Genomic DNA, 19,097 nt, shown 5'->3' with positions numbered 1-19,097 from the left:
TTTGCATGGAATATCTTTTTCAATCCCCTCACTTTCAGTCTGTATGTGTCCCTAGGTCTGAAGTGGGTCTCTTGTAGACAGCATATATATGGGTCTTGTTTTTGTATCCATTCAGCCAGTCTATGTCTTTTGGTTGGGGCATTTAATCCATTCACATTTAAGGTAACTATCGATATGTATGTTCCTATGACCATTTTCTTAATTGTTTTGGGTTTGTTTTTGTAGGTCCTTTTCTTCTCTTGTGTTTCCCACTTAGAGAAGTCCCTTTAGCATTTGTTGTAGAGCTGGTTTGGTGGTGCTGAATTCTCTTAGCTTTTGCTTGTCTGTAAAGCTTTTGATTTCTCCATCAAATCTAAATGAGATCCTTGCTGGGTAGAGTAATCTTGGTGGTAGGTTCTTCCCTTTCATCACTTTAAGTATATCATGCCACTCCCTTCTGGCTTGCAGAGTTTCTGCTGAGAAATCAGCTGTTAACCTTATGGGAGTTCCCTTGTATGTTATTTGTCGTTTTTCCCTTGCTGCTTTCAGTAATTTTTCTTTGTCTTTAATTTTTGCCACTTTGATTACTATGTGTCTCGGCGTGTTTCTCCTTGGGTTTATTCTGTATGGGACTCTCTGTGCTTCCTGGACTTGGGTGGCTATTTCCTTTCCCATGTTAGGGATGTTTTCGACTATAATCTCTTCAAATATTTTCTCTGGTCCTTTCTCTCTCTCTTCTCCTTCTGGGACCCCTATAATGCAAATGTTATTGCGTTTAATGTTGTCCCAGAGGTCTCTTAGGCTGTCCTCATTTCTTTTCATTCTTTTTTCTTTAGTCTGTTCCGCAGCAGTGAATTCCACCATTCTGTCTTCCAGGTCACTTATCCGTTCTTCTGCCTCAGTTATTCTGCTATTGATTCCTTCTAGTGTAGTTTTCATTTCAGTTATTGTATTGGTCATCTCTGTTTGTTTGTTCTTTAATTCTTCTAGGTCTTTGTTAATCATTTCTTGCATCTTCTCAATCTTTGCTTCCATTCTTATTCCGAGGTCCTGGATCATCTTCACTATCATTATTCTGAATTCTTTTTCTGGAAGGTTGCCTATCTCCACTTCATTTAGTTGTTTTTCTGGGGTTTTTTCTTGTTCCTTCATCTGATACATAGCCCTCTGCCTTTTCATCTTCTCTATCTTTCTGTAACTGTGGTTTTTGGTCCACAGGCTGCAGGACTGTAGTTTTTCTTGCTTCTGCTGTCTGCCCTCTGGTGGTTGAGGCTATCTAAGAGGCTTGATGGGAGGCTCTGGTGGTGGTCAGAGCTCAGTAAAACCTTAATCCACTTGACTGTTGATGGGTGGGGCTGGGTTCCCTCCCTGTTGGTTGTTTTGCCTGAGGCAACCCAACACTGGAGCCTACCCGTGCTCTTTGGTGGGGTTAATGGCAGACTCTGGGAGGGCTCACGCCAAGGAGAACTTCCCAGAACCTCTGCTGCCAGTGTCCTTATCCCCACGGTGAAACAGAGCCACCACCTGCCTCTGCAGGAGACCCCCCAACACCAGCAGGTAGGTCTGGTTCAGTCTCCCCCAGGGTCACTGCTCCTTCCCCTGGGTCCCGATGCACACATTACTTTGTGTGTGCCCTCCAAGAGTGGGGTCTCTGTTTCCCCCAGTCCTGTCAAAGTCCTGCAATCAATTCCCACTAGGCTTCAAAGTCTGATTCTCTAGGAATTCCTCCTCCCGTAGCCGGACCCCCAGGTTGGGAAGCCTGACGTGGGGCTCAGAACCTTCACTCCAGTGGGTGGACTTCTGTGGTATAAGTGTTCGCCAGTCTGTGAGTCTGTTTTTTTTTTTAAAGGGCACTTTTTTTTTTTTTTAATTTTATTTATTTATTTATTTATTTATTTTTGGCTGTGTTGGGTCTTCGTTTCTGTGTGAGGGCTTTCTCTAGTTGCGGCAAGCGGGGGCCACTCCTCATCGCGGTGCACGGGCCTCTCATTATCGCGGCCTCTCTTGTTGTGGAGCACAGGCTCCAGACGCGCAGGCTCAGTAATTGTGGCTCACGGGCCTAGTCGCTCCGCGGCATGTGGGATCTTCCCAGACCAGGGCTCGAACCCGTGTCCCCTGCGTTGGCAGGCAGACTCCCAACCACTGCGCCACCAGGGAAGCCCACAACCCTAGGTTTTAAAGACTCTGGTAATTTGTTATTTGCGATCTGCAGGCATAGAGCATGGGGGAAAGGTGGCTTACTGAATGCTACAAATTGATGTTAACAAGGGGGCTGAGTATTCAAAAATTATTCCAAAAAAATCATGCTCTATTTTTGGACAAAGGCCTTTACCTCAAGAGACATGGATTTGACAGCCTCTTCTGGAGAACTGTACTCACTGGCAGCATTTCATGTCTGACCTTAGGCAAGCAGGCAGAACTGGAGTCAGAGGCTGACCGAGTCCCTGCCCATATGCTTCTGACTTGAGCCAAATTTCCTGTTCATGAAAATGACTGTCAGACCCACTAGGCACTGCTCTTGAAGGAAGATCTCTGTTCAGTGCTTCAGATCTTGTAAATGAGTGAAGAGCCTCCCTGAGGCATCGAAATTGCTTCTGGCCCAAAGAATACAGAAAATATAGGATGAAAGATGACTTCGAAATGTGTTTTCATTTTCGGAAATCCTGCCATGTTTCTGATGTTCTCTCAACATGCCTTTCATTTATTTGGAAGCTTTCAGTGCCTCTGGCAGACAAAACTAAAGCCCACCATAGCGGGAGTGAGTTTCAGGAAAGAAAGGGTACCATATGTATGGGAGGAACAGAGGGTATAGATTACCCACTGGATCTGGGAGATGGGCTATACTTGGTTCAGCTTACCTTCTCTCTGCAAAGTTACTTGGGTGGTAATAGAACTTTAGCATTAATGATTCTGGGATCATCTCTAGGTTCTGTTTATAGAGCTCACCGTAGTTCACTGTTAATGCTTCCAGAAGGATATTTGCTCACTCAATAAAGATTTGTTGAGTATTTCCCATGTTCCAGGAAGTTGGCTAGACAGTGAGGACACAAAGATGAAAAGGGTGCTTTCTAGTTACCAATTGCTGCTTTCCAGGAATTCACAGGATATTGGAGCTCCTAAAACTGAGGTTGGATGGGATGATGGACAAGAATTCAGAAGTCTGGGATTCTAGCCCTCTCTCTGCCACAAATCACCTGTGTGACCTTGAACAAGTCACTTCCCCTCCCTGGGCCTCAGTTTCCATGTCTCTCAAATGGGATGACTGTGGATGCTTGAAAATCCCACAAGGGATTATTGAGGATACAAGAGATAATGTCTGGGTAAGAATCGTAAAGAGAGAAAATGCTAAACAAATGAAAGCTGTCTTAATCACCTCAGCAACACAAAAATCTTATATGTTCTTTCTCTAGAAACATCATTCTCTAAAATTCTCAAAGCCAAACACTTCATTGAATGAGAAGGTAGACAGAGAAATAGGAGTTATTAGGCTACAGTAATAACTCACATTTAACAAAAATGATTATATGCCAGGCTTTGTATATAATGATTTATTTATGTGGTGTTATGGAAGTCTTACAACAATCCTGTGAAGTGGGAATTGTTACTCCCATTTAACAGAAGGCAAATAGTTTCAGAGAGGATGATGGAGCTTGCCAAAGGTCATGTGACTTGTAAATGACCAAGTTTGGGATTTGAAACCAAGTCTGAGTCACATGTTCAGGTGGCCTTTCCTGCACCTCATGCAAACCAAACCCTAGAGAAGTGTCTGTGCAAAGCTGGTGCTTCCTTCCTTGTGACATAGGCAGCCTGTCAATAAACATGTTCTAAGACATACTGTGTGAAGCACTAGACATCCTGTGTATTGGTGAGTGGGGTGGAGACACTTAAAAGTCGATTTCTGGACAGAGAACAAGAAAAAGAAAGTAGTATAAAGGAAGCCAAGACACTGACAACATAGACTATGGTGCGAGTGAGCAAACTGCAAGCGGATGGACACCCAAGCTGAGATGAAGAATAAAATTAACGCTCAAGGAAAGGCTAAAACGAATACATGTGCTAAATGCCACCGGGGAATTATCTCCTACTTTTCAGTTTGTCATTTCATATCTGCCAATACTTTTCTTGAGTCCTTGATACTGGAGCCAAAGTAGAAAATAAATACACATTCCACCTATCCTGTGCCTGATGCTGATTAAATATCTGTGATGCAAAAAAATATATAGTTTCCAGAATATATTTTATTCATGAGGGAATCTCCATATGAAACAAATGACGTAGGGGACTGAAAAGCTGTATTCATCCAGGCTAAATCAGATACTTTCTATTTGAAATGTGTAAATTCGAGATGCTTTGTTCCTGGTTTTGTTGGTATAGATGTTTTCTGAAACCTGCCTCTAAAAACAAGTCAGCATGTATAACTGGGATATTTTGCCATGTAGAGAACAGTGTCAAGAGCTTACTTGTTCATATCAAGGACTGTCTCCTTTTCTTCTGGGTTCAGCAATAGGACACTGTATAGCTTGATGTCACAATGAAATTGTTTCTCAAAACCCTTCCTCTCTCCTCAAAACTGTCTTACTGGCTTAATTGATGCTCTCAGCGCACCTGCACGTAATGGCTTGGTGCTGCAACTGCAGCTTATTTCCTACCAGCTGCACGTGGTTATCTGAGAGCCCTCAAACCCTCTGGTGATTGGGTTGCTTGGAGGCTGATAAACTTTGAGTACAAAACTCTTAGTTAAATCCTTGGCTGCTTGTATTTTCAGCAGCTGATAGAGCAAGGGCAGTTTTTCTTCTAAAACCTAAAGAGTACTTTTTTTTTTTTTTAATTCCTGGGTTGAAATCAAACATTTAGCCCATGATTCTTTTTTGAAAACTTTATTTTATTGACATATAGATGATTTGCAATGTTATGTTAATTTCTGCTGTACAGCAAAGTGATTCAGTTATATATGTGTGTGTGTGTGTGTATATATATATATTTATATATTCCTTTCTATTATGGTTTATTACAGGATACTTAATATAGTTCCCTGTGCTATACAGTAGGACCCTGTTGTTTATCCATTGTATATGTAATAGTTTGCATCTACTAACCCCAAACTCCCAGTCCATCCCTCCCTCACCACCCCCACTTGGCAACCACAGATCTGTTCTCTATGTCTGTGAGTCTGTTTCTGCTTCATAGATAGGTTCATTTGTGTCATATTTTAGATTCCACATATAAGTGATATCATATGGTGTTTGTCTTTCTCTTTCTGACTTACTTCACTTAGTATGATAATCTCCAGGTCCATCCATGTTGCTGCAAATGGCATCATTTCATTCTTTTTTATGGCTGAGTAGTATTCCACTGCATATATGTACCACATCTTCTTTATCCATTCATCTGTCGATGGACATTTAGGTTGTTTTCATGTCTTGGTTATCGTGAATAGTGCTGCTATGAACATAAGGGTGCGTGTATCTTTTTGAATTACAGTTTTGTCTGGATATATGCCCAGGAGTGGGATTGCTGCATCATAGTAGCCCATGATTCTTAAGCTTTACTATGAGCTCTTGTCAGTAAAGCAGTGAAGAATTTACAGGGGCACCTAGACACAATTTAGCTTAACATGGCAGGGGTTCCTGAATCTCTGTATAAGTATCACCACCTCACAGACATAGGAGAGTAAGTCTGGGAGAATGCAGATAGTCTTAAGAAAACCAGGGAAAACCTCAAATTCACTTGAATTCTCCTAGTTGATCATAGCATTGAAGCACATTTTGAACTTGATTCCTGACCATGTCTTTCTTTCTGCACCTCTTCCTGCTCAGTCACACCACGTGGACTCATGTCTGTTTCTGGTGCTCACAGAGTGCTTTCTTCTGCCGGAAATACTTTTCCTCCCCTTCCTGTTTGATCATTTTCACTCATCCTTCAGACCCCGGCTTAAAAGTTACTTAACGTATCTTCAAGGACCCCATTGTGAATCCCCCAAACTAATTCGGTCTGCAACAGCTATTTATCTCTGCATCGTGATAAAGAGAAAACTGAGGTTTGGAAAGTTGGCACTGCTTATTTAAAACCGACCCAATGGCAGATCTGATATTGGAGTGTATGTTCATAGAATTCTACCACCCATACCTTCTGCTGTTTACAACTCTGACCTCCTAGAAGGAAGGAGGGCCTGATGGGATCAGAGCGATAGAGCAGCTGGCGGTTTGATTGCTGCCTCACTGAGTTCCGGAGTTAGGGCTCCCTAGGGACCTCTGATTAACATTAGGTCAGTCCCAAGCCTGAGCTAGAGCTGAGGCTGCAGGGCCGGATGCGGAGACCCCAGCCATCGAGACTGAGGGGTTTGTGGGGGGCAGGGAGGTTGGCACAGTGGTCCAGTGGCAGAACTCACAGAGCTTCTCCCAGAGCTGTAGGCCCCAGCTCTAGTCAGCAGCCCCATCAAAATAAAGGCTCATACTAACTCTAGGAGGCAAGCCAAAGAGCAGCACTGAACTCTCCCCTCCCCAGGGCCTTTCCAGGACACTTCCCTTGGCAGCCACCTCACGGAGCCCCTGCGAGAGAGAACCAAAACCTTCCTTACATTTTCATTTTGTGCGACTGTGTTCAAAGCCTTTTACCATAAGAGCTTCACTTGACCCTCACAAAGGCGCCCTGAAGTCAGCAGACCAGGTACCATTATCCTCATTGTTCTTACAGCTGTCAAATAGAGTCACCTAGAGGTTAAGTGATTTACTGGGTGTCACATAGCCAGCAAGTGACTGCACCGGGACAGGAATGGCAGTCTCCCGATTTATGCTTCTGTCTGTTCTTCACCGCATCAGACTATCTCAAAAGCAGCATGGTAATGACCTTCCTCTGTCTGTCTGCCTCATAGGAGAGGATAGTATCTCAGCAGCATGGATGGACCAGCCTTCCGTGCACAGTTACCGTTAGAGAGAGATCACGAGAACAGAATCTTAGTCTAGCCCTGCTCCGATCAAACTCTGGAATCAGACTACCTGGCTTCAGATCTCAGCTTCTCTGCTTACTGGCTGTGTGATTTGGGACAAGTTCCTCAACCTCTGTGTGTCTCAGTTTTATATCAGTAATATAAGTGGAATAGTGATAATACCTACCACATGGGGCAACGCAGTGAACAACGAATGAGTTATTTCAGGCTTTACATAGAATAGTGCCTGACATATAAGAAGCAATCCATAAATATTAGTTTGTAGTAGGGGTTAAACAGTTTTATTAGCTCCCTCATTTTGTGCACTGTCCCATTTTAAACAAAACTCAGTTACTGAGCTCACCCTACATAGATAGTCCTCATCATAAATTATGTTTTCTCTGGACCACAGGTTTAATTATGGTCCAGACAAAACATGGTCCATGTGCACCATGACATTTAGAGCATTTGTGGCATCTTCTTTCTGTTGTTTTCTATATACTGTAAGAGAATGATATAGAGAACTACACTATCTTTCTGTTAGCCTTTCCCCCTGATTCATTTGAATTTATTTGCTGAGCAGACATAATGGACATGACACAGTCTAATGAATTACCAGCCCGCACTCAATGTCCCAGCTTCTCTCTGCTGATCATTTACTCTTTCTACAGCTCCCTTCACCTATCATGGAAATTGTCTCTTAGTAGGTTCATTTTCTAATAGCAGTATTCTGTAAATGCTTAGCAACAATGCTAGGCCTAATAATCAACAAGGGAAAGGGGAGAGCTTTTCTCTTTTTTCATACTGGTCTCTGCTTTTCCCTGTAAGTGAGCAGCAAGAATCAGTGAGTCTGAATCCCAGCAGGGCCATGCCTTTAATTGTCTCCACTGCAGGAGCCCAGGACAGTAAAGTGAAGCGATTACTGACTGCAGATGGATTGTCTCATCTGTAGATCCCCACCTGCAGAGATCCAAGGAATTAATTGAAAGCATTTAAAGGTGCTGGTTGGAAAAGCCAGCATCTCCACTTTTCCGTGTTCTAAAGTTTTATTCTGCCATTAAGAGACCCTGGAACCACTCATTGTGAGCATGAAACTGCATGTTCAAACACTTAAACCAGTACTCTCCACTCCCTAAAGTGTACCATTGTATATCCTACATTTTGAAATCACAAACCAACAGTGTGCAAGCAGCTAAAGAGATCTGGCTTAGTAGCTTTGCGGCCTTCTTCAAGTTACCCAACCCTTCTGAACTTCAGGTTGTCCGTCTGTGAACTTTCTGCTTCGTGGAGTTTCTAATGAATAAAAAAGAAATGAGTTAAATCACCTAGCATAGAGACAGGCACATATTCTCTTCTATCCCTCATTCCTTCCTATCAGGGGAAGAAAGGTTTGCGGGGGACTGGACAATTGGGAGGGACCCTCAGGATCACCAGTCACTGATCTCCAATATGATTATTGAATACATTTCCCAAATTGGCTTTTATATTGAAAGAAATTCAAGGTTCTGGTGATAATGTAAATTAAACAGAAAAATAAGTATTCCAATATAGTCATAAAATCTGAGATGCAGTGTGGTTCTAATAGATATTTATGGATCTTGTTGGCTACTGCATCCCAGTGTCCTGACTAGAGCCTGGCACATGGTAGATACTTGATAAATGTTTGTTGAATAAATTAATGAATGATATATAGTTATAATGATCCAAGGCATCGATTGGAAGCATTTAAACATGACAGAATGACCAGTACCTCCTTTTCTCTGCATGCTCAATTTGAGTTCTGTCATGCAAAAATTCATAGACTAAGGATCATGTTTATAACCATTAAAAGATAATTGACCTGAAAAAGAGAGCATTACACGCAAGCATTGTGTTAGCCATCGTTTCCTTTAATTCTCACACCAGATGTACAAGCTGTGGTATTAGCTCCTACTTTATGGTGAGGTTAACTTTGTCCAAAGTCCCACAGGTAAAAAGTAGAAGAGCAGAAATTTGAATCTAAGTATTATGTCTGGATCCAAAGCCAATGTTTATTTCACCACATCAAATTAGATAAATAATTAGGAAAAGTTTTAACTAAAGAAATGTCAACCTCTCTACCCCACAAGTGAAATAACTTCCTGAATTCCAAGATCAGTTTGAATAATAAAAATGTGTCCCTTCTGAGAGGACCGGCACTTCAGGAATAGTTAGATTCACCTTGAATTATGAGTAGGTGAGGAGGCCGGGTATTGGTTAGTCCAGAGGACAATGGTTGGTCTTAAAAAAGAGTATCATTTTCTTTGTACAAATACTTAGTGCCTTAGGCATATTGCCATAGTCCCTTAGTGGTCTAGAGTTTTTCGACAAAAAGTAGAATCGTTACAGGGTCAAAGAGACAGATGGGACTGATGGAAGCAGCTTTGCAAATGATTGAGGTGTCTTGCCTAGAGGAAGTCTGGTGAGGAGGAGGAGGAAAGAAGCTGACCAGAGCTTGAACGGAGGCTGCAACCATATGTCGAAACAGAGAGATCAAGGGACAGAGTGAAAAATGTTAATAACATGAAGAGAAGTGCAGAGTTGGAAATGGCTCTAAGATTGCTGTTTTGGAAAGCTGATGATGTGCCTTCACCTAGTGTTGCTGGGCAACCAAGTTATGTCCATGCACAGGACCACCTGCTGACTCAGTAAGATGGCTCAGTTTGTAAGCTTCTATGACTGGCATATTTACTTGTATACACTCTCTGATATCAAATATTTTACATGAATAGATAACCCCAAATGCAATATTTATGCCTTGTCACAAAGTATGGGCTCTGGATCCAGACTGTCTAGGTTCAGATCCTGGTTTTACAACTTACTATATTTATAACTGGGTCTCAGTTTCCTCATCTATAAAATAGAAAATCACCATCACACTACCTTTTTTGGCTAAGAACGAAGATTAAATAACTTTAATACGTGTGAAATATTTAGAACAGGTCCTGGCATAAAATAAACTTTCAATAAATGTTAACTATTATAAGTAACTTTTCTTGCTTTTTCCTTTATTCTCAAATCTTTTGCCTATCACCTATCACAATTCTGGAGATTATTTCTGAGATAACTCACCTTCACATAAATATTCATATTCTTTCTTTCCCCCTATTTCCTGATTTCTTTCATTCTTGACTATTAGCTTACAAAATTCTGTCTGATTAACTATCTCTCTGGTCCATTTTGGAACCTAAAACATTGAGAAAGAGAAAAAAAATGACCCAGACTTCCTTGGAAAAAAGCCAGGTGGAATCAGTCATCAGTCTCCACAATCCATGAAAACCCCCATACTGACCTCAGAAGTTCCACATCTCCATCAGCCTCTGCAGACGCCTCTCATTACATTTTCTTTCCTCCAGCATCAGTACTTGATACAAAACATTATTCCTTATTTAACTGTATTGTCCTTTTTATTCTGTTTTACTTAGCTACTCTTATTGGAGTCATTGCTGTTACTTCGGAATATATTTTTTCCCATTGCAAACAGATGATGTTTAAGCTATGCTTGAGGTGAATATATTGCTGTGGGCTAGCTTGGAAACTTAAGGGCCTTTCGTAATGTCATCCTGTGAAATGTATATGCCTTATCCTGAACAGCTGACTCAAATAGGAACTTTCTTACATGTAGATGCATACTTTACATAGCCATATATTATCTTGTTGAACTCTCAACACTTATACAGTAGGTATTGTTATTTCCACATTAGACATAAAAAATATGGGCTCTAGAATTTTAAATAAGTTACCTAAGTCACATGGCAGTCAGGACAGGAGAAGGAACTAGAGCCCATTTCTGTTCATTTTTTTGTCCAGTACACCAGTCGCTCCTGCCATACACACACGTTAGATCAGGGTATAAGTATGTATTTACAAATGAGAAGCCGGCTAGCTGTTAAATGATAATGATGATGGTAGAAGTTACAAAGTTTTCAGGTATTCGTATGTGCCGGGCATCACCTTAAGTGTATGATCTTAGTTAAGCCTCATAATAGTCATGAGAGATTAGACTTACGACCATGTACACATGTAGAAAACGATACTCCTAGAAGGGAGGAATGTGTCAAAGGTCACACCATCAGTGAGTAGCAGGATTGGAATTCAAATGCAGTTCCGTGTGACTCTAAACTCCACATTTTGATCACCTCCACATTCTGCTGCTTTAATGGCTCGATTAAATGCATGCCTCCTCTCCCCGCCATGCCGTGTTGAATCGCGGGTAGAGCAGACTGAAAACAGGCGGGGACAGCGGTTGCTCTTGTTTGTAAGTAAGATAACATCCGAGGAGAAAAATCAGAGCTAAACAGAAAGATGTGTGTGTCATGAGTTTACATCTGATTCACAAATCCTTGGGAACAGATGACAGCGTCCAGCGTCTGAGAGAAAGGAACAGAAGAGCAGTGATGGAGTCCTGGGGTGACTCTCACCATCTGGATGTGGATGGAGGAAACAGTGGTTGGCTGAGAGAGCTTGCTTTTCTAGGGAGTCTTTTAATGAATCCTCTGGGAGACAATTTGTTAGAAGTGAGCTTTTGCAACTCATTAGTTGCCTTGAAACTTAATGGCATTGGGCAGGTTTGGAATTTCTTCTTCAGTCCCTGGAGAGTTTTGCTTTGTATGAATATTAGCTTAGTATTGTTCTGTATGCAATTTGTACATGTGCTCTGAGTTAGCAGACTTTTTTTTAATGGTCAGAAATGATCTTCTGTAGAAAGCTGAAAGATCTGTGTCAGATTATAATGATTCTATGCAGGAATGCTATCACAAGGAATGATTTGTAAGTAGTTCTAATTTCTAGGTAATAGATTTTTTTCTCCTGTCTGGTCACTAGAGAAATATTACCTTTTTTAACTGTTTTCTTCTTATAATAATGCCTTCACTGCCTTAAGAGGAGCCAACAAATTTATTTAATGGCTCCCCAAATCATTTGTAGTCAACAGGAGAGTTCCAGACTGTGAAGTTCTAAACTTCTCTCATAAATAGGTATAAGTGAAACTACTAGAATGCCCTGAAATGCACCCATCTTGGGGATGCCCTGACTGATTGAATACAATCCAAAAAGAAATCACAGCAGACTCATTTTCCCACATTTATACAACCTACTTTAATGAAAACCTTAACCAGGGACTTCCCTGGCAGTCCAGTGGTTAAGACTCCAGGCTTCCATTGCAGGGGGCCCAGGTTTGATCCCTGATCCCAAACTAAGATCCCGAATGCCACGCAGTGTGGCCAAAAAAAAAAGAAGAAGAAGAAAAACCTTAACCGAAATCATTAGGATTCCACCCTTTGAGATTTAGCCATGCACCTAAATTTTTCTTCCTATTATTACAAAATTCTTGGCATGTTTTATCAAATGCACATCTGATCATGCCACTTTTCTGCTTAAAACCCTTCAATGGATTCCAGCCACTCTTGGGATAAAATCCATAATTCTTTTTATGACCTCCAGAGTCCTTCATGAACTTTTTCCCACCTCTCTGTATTTATCTCCTGTCACCACCCCCACTCACGCTTTCACAAAGCCCCTTTCTGCAGCAGGGTTTTGCCACATGCTGTTCCATCTGCCTGGAACATCCTTCCCTGTTCTCTTCAAATCCTCCCCTGTTCTCTTCACATCCTCATTTGCTGCTACCCTTTAAGTCTCAGGCCTTTCATTATATTCTGTCATAATACTCTGTTTCCTTGAGCAGGTATTGCAGTCTAATTAAATAATGATTTGCTAATAAGTACACTATGTTTATGTCTGTCACCGCTACTAGACTAAGGATAAGGGCCACTTCTGTGATTCACACCTGTATTTGCAGCATGTAGTATAGAATCAGGTACATCATTGGTCACACACAATGTTTTATGAATTAGTTGATATATCAAGCACTTAGAAGAGTGTCTGGCATAGAGTAAGTGCTCCTACTTAAATTAGATTAATTTTTTTAAATTTTAATTTTTTGAAGTATAGTTGCCTTACAATATGTATTATATTAGTTTCAGGTGTACACATAGTGATTTGATATTTTTATGGATTACACACCATAACAAGTTATTACACTATTATTAACTATATTCCCTGTGCTGTACATTACATCCCTATGACTTATTTATTTTATAAATGGCAATTTTTACCTTTTAATTGCCTCTATCTTTTTCACCTGTTTTCCCAGCCCCCTCCCCCTGGCAACCACTTATTTGTTCTCTGTATCTGTGAGTCTGTTTCTGTTTTGTTATATTTGTTTGTTTGTTTTGTTTTTGAGATTCCACATGTAAGTGAAAACATATAATATTTGTCTTTCTCTGTCTGACTTACTTCATTCAGCATAATACTCCCCAGGTCCATCCATGTGATTGCAAATGGCAAGATTTTCATTCATTTTATGGCTGAGTAATATTCATTGCATATACACCACATCTTCTTTATCTATTCATCTGCCAGTGGATACTTAGGTTGCTTCTATATCTTGGTTGTTGTAAATAATACTATAATGAACATTGAGGTGCATATATTTTTTTGAATTAGTGTTTTTGAGTTTTGTTGGATAAATACCCAGGAGTGGAATTGCTGGATTGTGTGGTAGTTCTATTTTTTAATTTTTTGAGGAGCCTCTATACTGTTCTCCATAGTGGCTGCACCAATTTACATTCCCACCAACAGTGCACCAGGGTTCCCTTTTCTTCACATCTTCACCAACATTTATTATTTTCTTGTCTTTTTGAGGATACCCATTCTAACAGGTGTGAGGTGATATCTCATTGTGGTTTTGATTTGCATTTCCCTGATGATTAGTGATGCCTAGTATCTTTTCTTGTGCCTTTTGGCCAACTGTATGTCTCCTTTGGAAAAATGCCTGTTCAGATTCTCTGCTCATTTTTTAATCAAATTCTTCATTTTTTTGCCATGGAATTGTATGAGGTATTTTTATATTTTGGATATTAACCCCTATTGGACAAATCATTTGGAAATATCTTCTCCCATTCAGCAGGTTGCCTTTCGTTTTGTTGATGGCTTCTTTTGCTGTAGTACATGTTGATGAAAGGGTCTTGGATAGTGATAGAGGGCCTTGGGTCCCAGTTGTAGCTCTGCTGTGTGGTCTTTGGAGTGTCATCTCATCTTTCTGGGCTTCAGTTTTCTTGCCTTTACAAGCATTTCTTTAGAAATCTCATTTTTAAAAAATCCCTGGAAACACAGGTTCCCTTAAAAGCCAACGTAAAGAGGAAAGAGAAAGAGCTGGTTAATTATGAAGTTAATGTGTTTTTTTCAGGTTTCCAGCCTTTCTATCTGAAGTATTCTCCACATCTCGGGTGGCCCTTCATCTTCTAGATACAGAGAGCCAACCCATCATCCAAATTATTCTCATTGGAAAGGCTCTTATATCATTTATTGGGCTCAATGTATAGCTCTCATCTTCCCTCTCTGGTTTCAGTATCAGTTGAGAAACATATCAACAGGAGGAGAACTATCATAGCATCTTTGTTACTGATAGAGGACAAATTGGAGACTGTAGCTCTTATGTGAGATTCAGATGGAGCTGCTGTCTTTCTACCCCTGTAACTGGATGGTGGAACAATCTACTCAAGGGACACAGAATCTTCAGAAGAGACACACATACCCAGGAACCCACCTCTCACTGATCTGGGTGGAGTAGGGAAGAGAAAGAGGCCAAATTCCCTGTGCACAACACCCTTGGCAAATAACTGTTCAGTCAGGGAACCTGGACGGATAGCCATGATCCAGTAACTCAGTCTTCCTCTGTGAAAAGGAGTAAGAAGAGGACAGTGAGCTTGGACTGCTTGACTCTGGGGGAAGGGACAAAATATTTTTACTTTAAATGTCAGTTATTCAGTACATTTCAATTAGGGATTAGGCAGTTTCTAGAAACAAGCAAAGTGAACCTGTTCCAGGCAGCTGGTACCATGGGAACCAGAAAATGCATTTGAGGGGTTTTTTTTGGTTGGTTTGTTTTTTGTAAACTAGAACAACAACAACAACAAAAAACATATATATATATATATAGCCCAGGAGCACCAGGTTCCTGTTAACAAGCAGTCCAGGTTTCCCTGGGGCATTTGGGTTTTAAGCCTAAATTCCACTTGTGGAATGTCAGGACTTAACTTATTCAAAGGCATCTTAGAGCCCCTGGGAAAGATTGTTGGCTTGGGGAGCCTTCCTGGAGCTTCTGATATTATTCCCTAAGTTTAGTGTTACCTCCCTAGGAGACAAAACCTGCTCCTTAGAGCCATTGTCGTATTTATATCTTCTCTTTTCTAATTTCTTTTAGGTTTTTACCTCAAGAGACTTATTTTCATGACTAGTGTCAGTAAGGCAATGGAATGCATGTGGTGTTTTCTAAAGCAGTTGCCATAATACTGTGAATCTTTTGAGAGTTTGTGTATAGGTATTTGTGTGTCTATGTGTTTGCATATACATATATTCATATTTATAGCTCTTCAGGTATGTAAACATAAATACAGTGCCACGTATGTGTGTGTCTTAACTCAGGGAGACTTAGCCAACAAGCAGGCTGCAACTTGCCCCTCACGACTGGCAATGAGAGAAGAGAGACCAGGGTTCCAGGAGCTAAGCCAGCTGTGTGGCTAGTTCCCAAGGAGAAAGGTCAGCCTGGCAGTGTCCAAAGGGGCACAATGAATTTGACATTGTTACCTAAGGAGGTGTAATCTAGGAGGTAGTAATTGGCCAAGGAGTCTAAGTAGCACTAATATTGAAATTCAGGTAGTCAGTTAATCCATTCATCTGTTGAGAATAAGAACTCGGGCAGGTATTGGAAATCTAGGCAACAAAGTGAAGACCCTGGACAGAGGGGGCTGCAGCATTGGACTGGATCACAGAGTATCTACCTAGCAGGTCAGGTTTATTTCTGGTCTCCAGTTGTAGCTTTGTGCAAACAAGGAAAAGGAAGCAGAAGGCCAGATGTTATATACTGGGCTTATGCCGTAGAGGTCGAAGGAAGGTTCTCCCCTGGGGAGCTTCCATAAATCCAGGGGTTTTCCAGAATACACATTTAGTGACAGTACAACTTAATTGATTAGCTGGCGGGGAAGAGACATCGTTATATGGACAGCCTTATTCAAGCTTGGCTCCGAGGCTAGGCGAGGTGGAGTCTGAAGTCAGGACCTTAGAGATTAGAGGTGAGTCCCTGTAGAGAAAGTGAAGGTACATATATGCATGTATACACACACACACACACACACGTAGTATTCACATATATGTGAACACAGAATCATGTGTTACAGTTGTGAAGATTAACTCAGAGCTGGTTTCTGTCCTTATATTGTCAAAGGCTGCAAGGAGGTCAATGAGAAGTTGCAAATGAATTTTTGATATTCCTGAAAGATCTCTCTTATCCCATCCAGTGGGATAGAGCATATCACTATGGTCACATGTGGCTTGTGTAGAATATTGTCCTGGGATATCTGGACCTATAGTGTAATAAGAAAATGCAGTTTTACTAGCAGGTTGAAGAAATGTATGAGTCTGCTGTTAGCAGGAAAGAGGAGCAACACTTTAGAAGGCAGGATTAACTACCACGGTGCCTGTTACTTAGTAAGAGTCAATAAACACTTATTGAATAAATTATATTTTGTCCATCCATGTGGTGTCATGATCACGATAAGTTTTCCTAGAGGGAAAAAATCTCTTGAAGACTTATGTAATTTAAGCTTTGTAATCAAGTGGACTATGTGAAGAACTGTCACCAATCAGAAAGTGACCTGGGGTCACACATATTTCCCCGATAGAGTTTGCTGTTGAATACAGTACCACCATGAACACATAAGCTGGTCTTCATGAAAAAGAATTCAGAAAGATGGAAAAATTTAGAAGGGCATATGTCACAGTCACTATTATGCACTGCTCTGTTTTTAACTTTGTTTTCAAAAAATTTGCCCAGGGGTTAACCCTATAGCATGTGTATCTTGTAGCCATTATCCTTTACCTCTTGTGGACTCTGCTGCTCATTGGCAAGCAAGTGAGGAAAAGAACAGATGATTCAGGGTCTGGGCCTAAGGCCAAAGCTAATTAAGTCTGGAAGTAAATGAAAGCTGTTACCCATGTTCCTCAGAACAGAGCAAACCAATATTTGTATTTTTTGCTGTCCCCAGGCTGATGGTGCTTTGGTTGTGGTGAATAAATTGCAGGTAGTGTGACTTTCAACATAAATTGATAGGTGTAGAATAATAGATGAGGAGGTATCCATAAATTATCTCTTTTAACATCTTACAGACTCCTATATTGGTTAAGGAGATACACTTATTTTGAAATATACGTAATACAGTAATTTTTCTAATCTCAGTTCAAATTTTCTTCCAGTTCTTCCCCAGAAGGTTTCCTATTCCTAACTGTCACAGCCTTCTCTGCTTGAATGGGATTTTTGATTTTTTAGGACCTAGGGATTTTGGTGGCTTTTAAGCATTTTTTGTTTGTAGGTTAAGACATTTAAAAAAATTTCCACCTAATCCGGATAATAATGCCACAATTTATTGAACACTTACAATGTGCTAGGTACTTATTCATAATATCTATAATCCCCTTACCCATCCTGTAATGTAGGCTCCATTTTGATGGGAGGAAACACAGGTTGCATTTGGCAGAGTCAGGATTCAAATTCAGGTCTGGCTCTAAAGTCCATGCTACCTCTCTAAATTAGTTGGGATTAGGTTCAGTTGAATATAGATTAACCCCCAAATAATATTAATTAAATAATTTTTATTTTTCTGTCACGTAGAAGAAATTCAAAAGAAGGTATCTCCAACACTGTCAGAATCTCTCCCTGCTCTACTATCCTAGCCTGTACTTTCCTTCTCCAAAATCATGTCATGGCTCAGGATGTCCACTGAGACTTCAACTACCAGATTTGCATTCCAGTTGGCAGGGAAGAATTAGAGGGGCTGGCAAAAGTGGTGTCTCAGGTGCCTGTCTCCATTTTAAGGAACTTTTTCTGGAAGTCCTGTCCATCGATTTTCACTTACTTATGACTTATTCATATTTATAACTCCAACACCTAGAGTAGTTCCTGGCACAGTGAATGAACAGATGGATGGAAATGAGTGAATATGAGACTTAAACTTACACTGAGCCCAAGACATAGTTAAGACAACCTCAGATTTGTTGGCTTTTCATTTATCTTTTTTTTTTTTTTTATCTGCTAGATGTGACTCTCTCTCTCCCTCTTTCTCTTTCTCTCTGTCTACCCTCTTTTCTCAACACATAGATATGCCATCTGGCTCTTTCCAACTCATTGTTTAGGTTTTGACTGACTCAGAACTCTCTCAGAGAAGATTTCTCTGTCCTTTTGAAAGATATAATTTGACTAAGCACCCCATTTGGGTTAACATAGTATCTTTCATTTAGTCTTATCAAAGCAGTTTCCACACTTTATTAGTTTTATTGCTGAGCTGCTTAAAATAAGGACCTTGATTTGTTCACCATTATATCATTAGCACTTGGAGTCAAGTCCAGAATACAACTGGTGTGCAGTTAATATTTACTGAAAATATGGGGGATATTCAAATGAGGTTCTGGATGCTATCATCAAAAAGACCACCAATAACAAATGTTGGAGAGGATGTGGGAAAAAGGGAACCCTTGTGCACTGTTGGTGGGAATGTAAATTGGTACAGCCACTATGGAAAACAGGATGGAGGTTTCTTAAAAAACTAAAAATAGAACTACCATACAATCCAGCCATTTCACTCCTGGGTACTTATTCAAAGAAAACAAAAACACTAATTTGAAAAGAAACATGCATCCCAATGCTCATAGCAGCATTATTTACAATAGCCAAGATATGGAAGCAACCCAAGTGTCCATCAACAGATGAATGGATAAAGAAAAGGTGGTGTGTGTGTGTGTGTGTGTGTGTGTGTGTGTGTGTGTATAAAATGGAATACTAGTCAGCCATAAAAAAGAATGAAATTTTGCCATTTGCAACAACATGAATGAACCTGAGGGGTATTACGCTTAATGAAATAAGTCAGACAGAGAAAGACAAATACTGTATGTTATCACTTACAGGCAGAATCTAAAAAGTAAAGCAAACAAATGAATATAACAAAATAGAGAGACTCATAGATATAGAGAACAAACTAGTTGTTACCAGTGGGGATAAAGAAGGGGGGAGGGACAAGATAGTGCTAGGGGATTAAGTGGTACAAGCAACTATGTATAAAATAAA

General features: G+C 40.5%; 1 protein-coding gene across 8 annotated transcripts in view; it reads left to right on the top strand.

Annotated features, from left to right (window-relative positions):
• Positions 1–19,097, top strand: part of DLG2 (discs large MAGUK scaffold protein 2) — a 2,068,078-nt gene that overhangs the window by 879,760 nt on the left and 1,169,221 nt on the right. The gene's annotated exons all lie outside the window — the stretch shown is intronic.

This window comes from Balaenoptera borealis (assembly GCF_965194805.1).
Source record: "Balaenoptera borealis genome assembly, chromosome: 11".
In the NCBI taxonomy this organism is placed as follows: Eukaryota; Metazoa; Chordata; class Mammalia; order Artiodactyla; family Balaenopteridae; genus Balaenoptera; species Balaenoptera borealis.
This window is presented reverse-complemented; position numbering and strand designations above follow the sequence as displayed.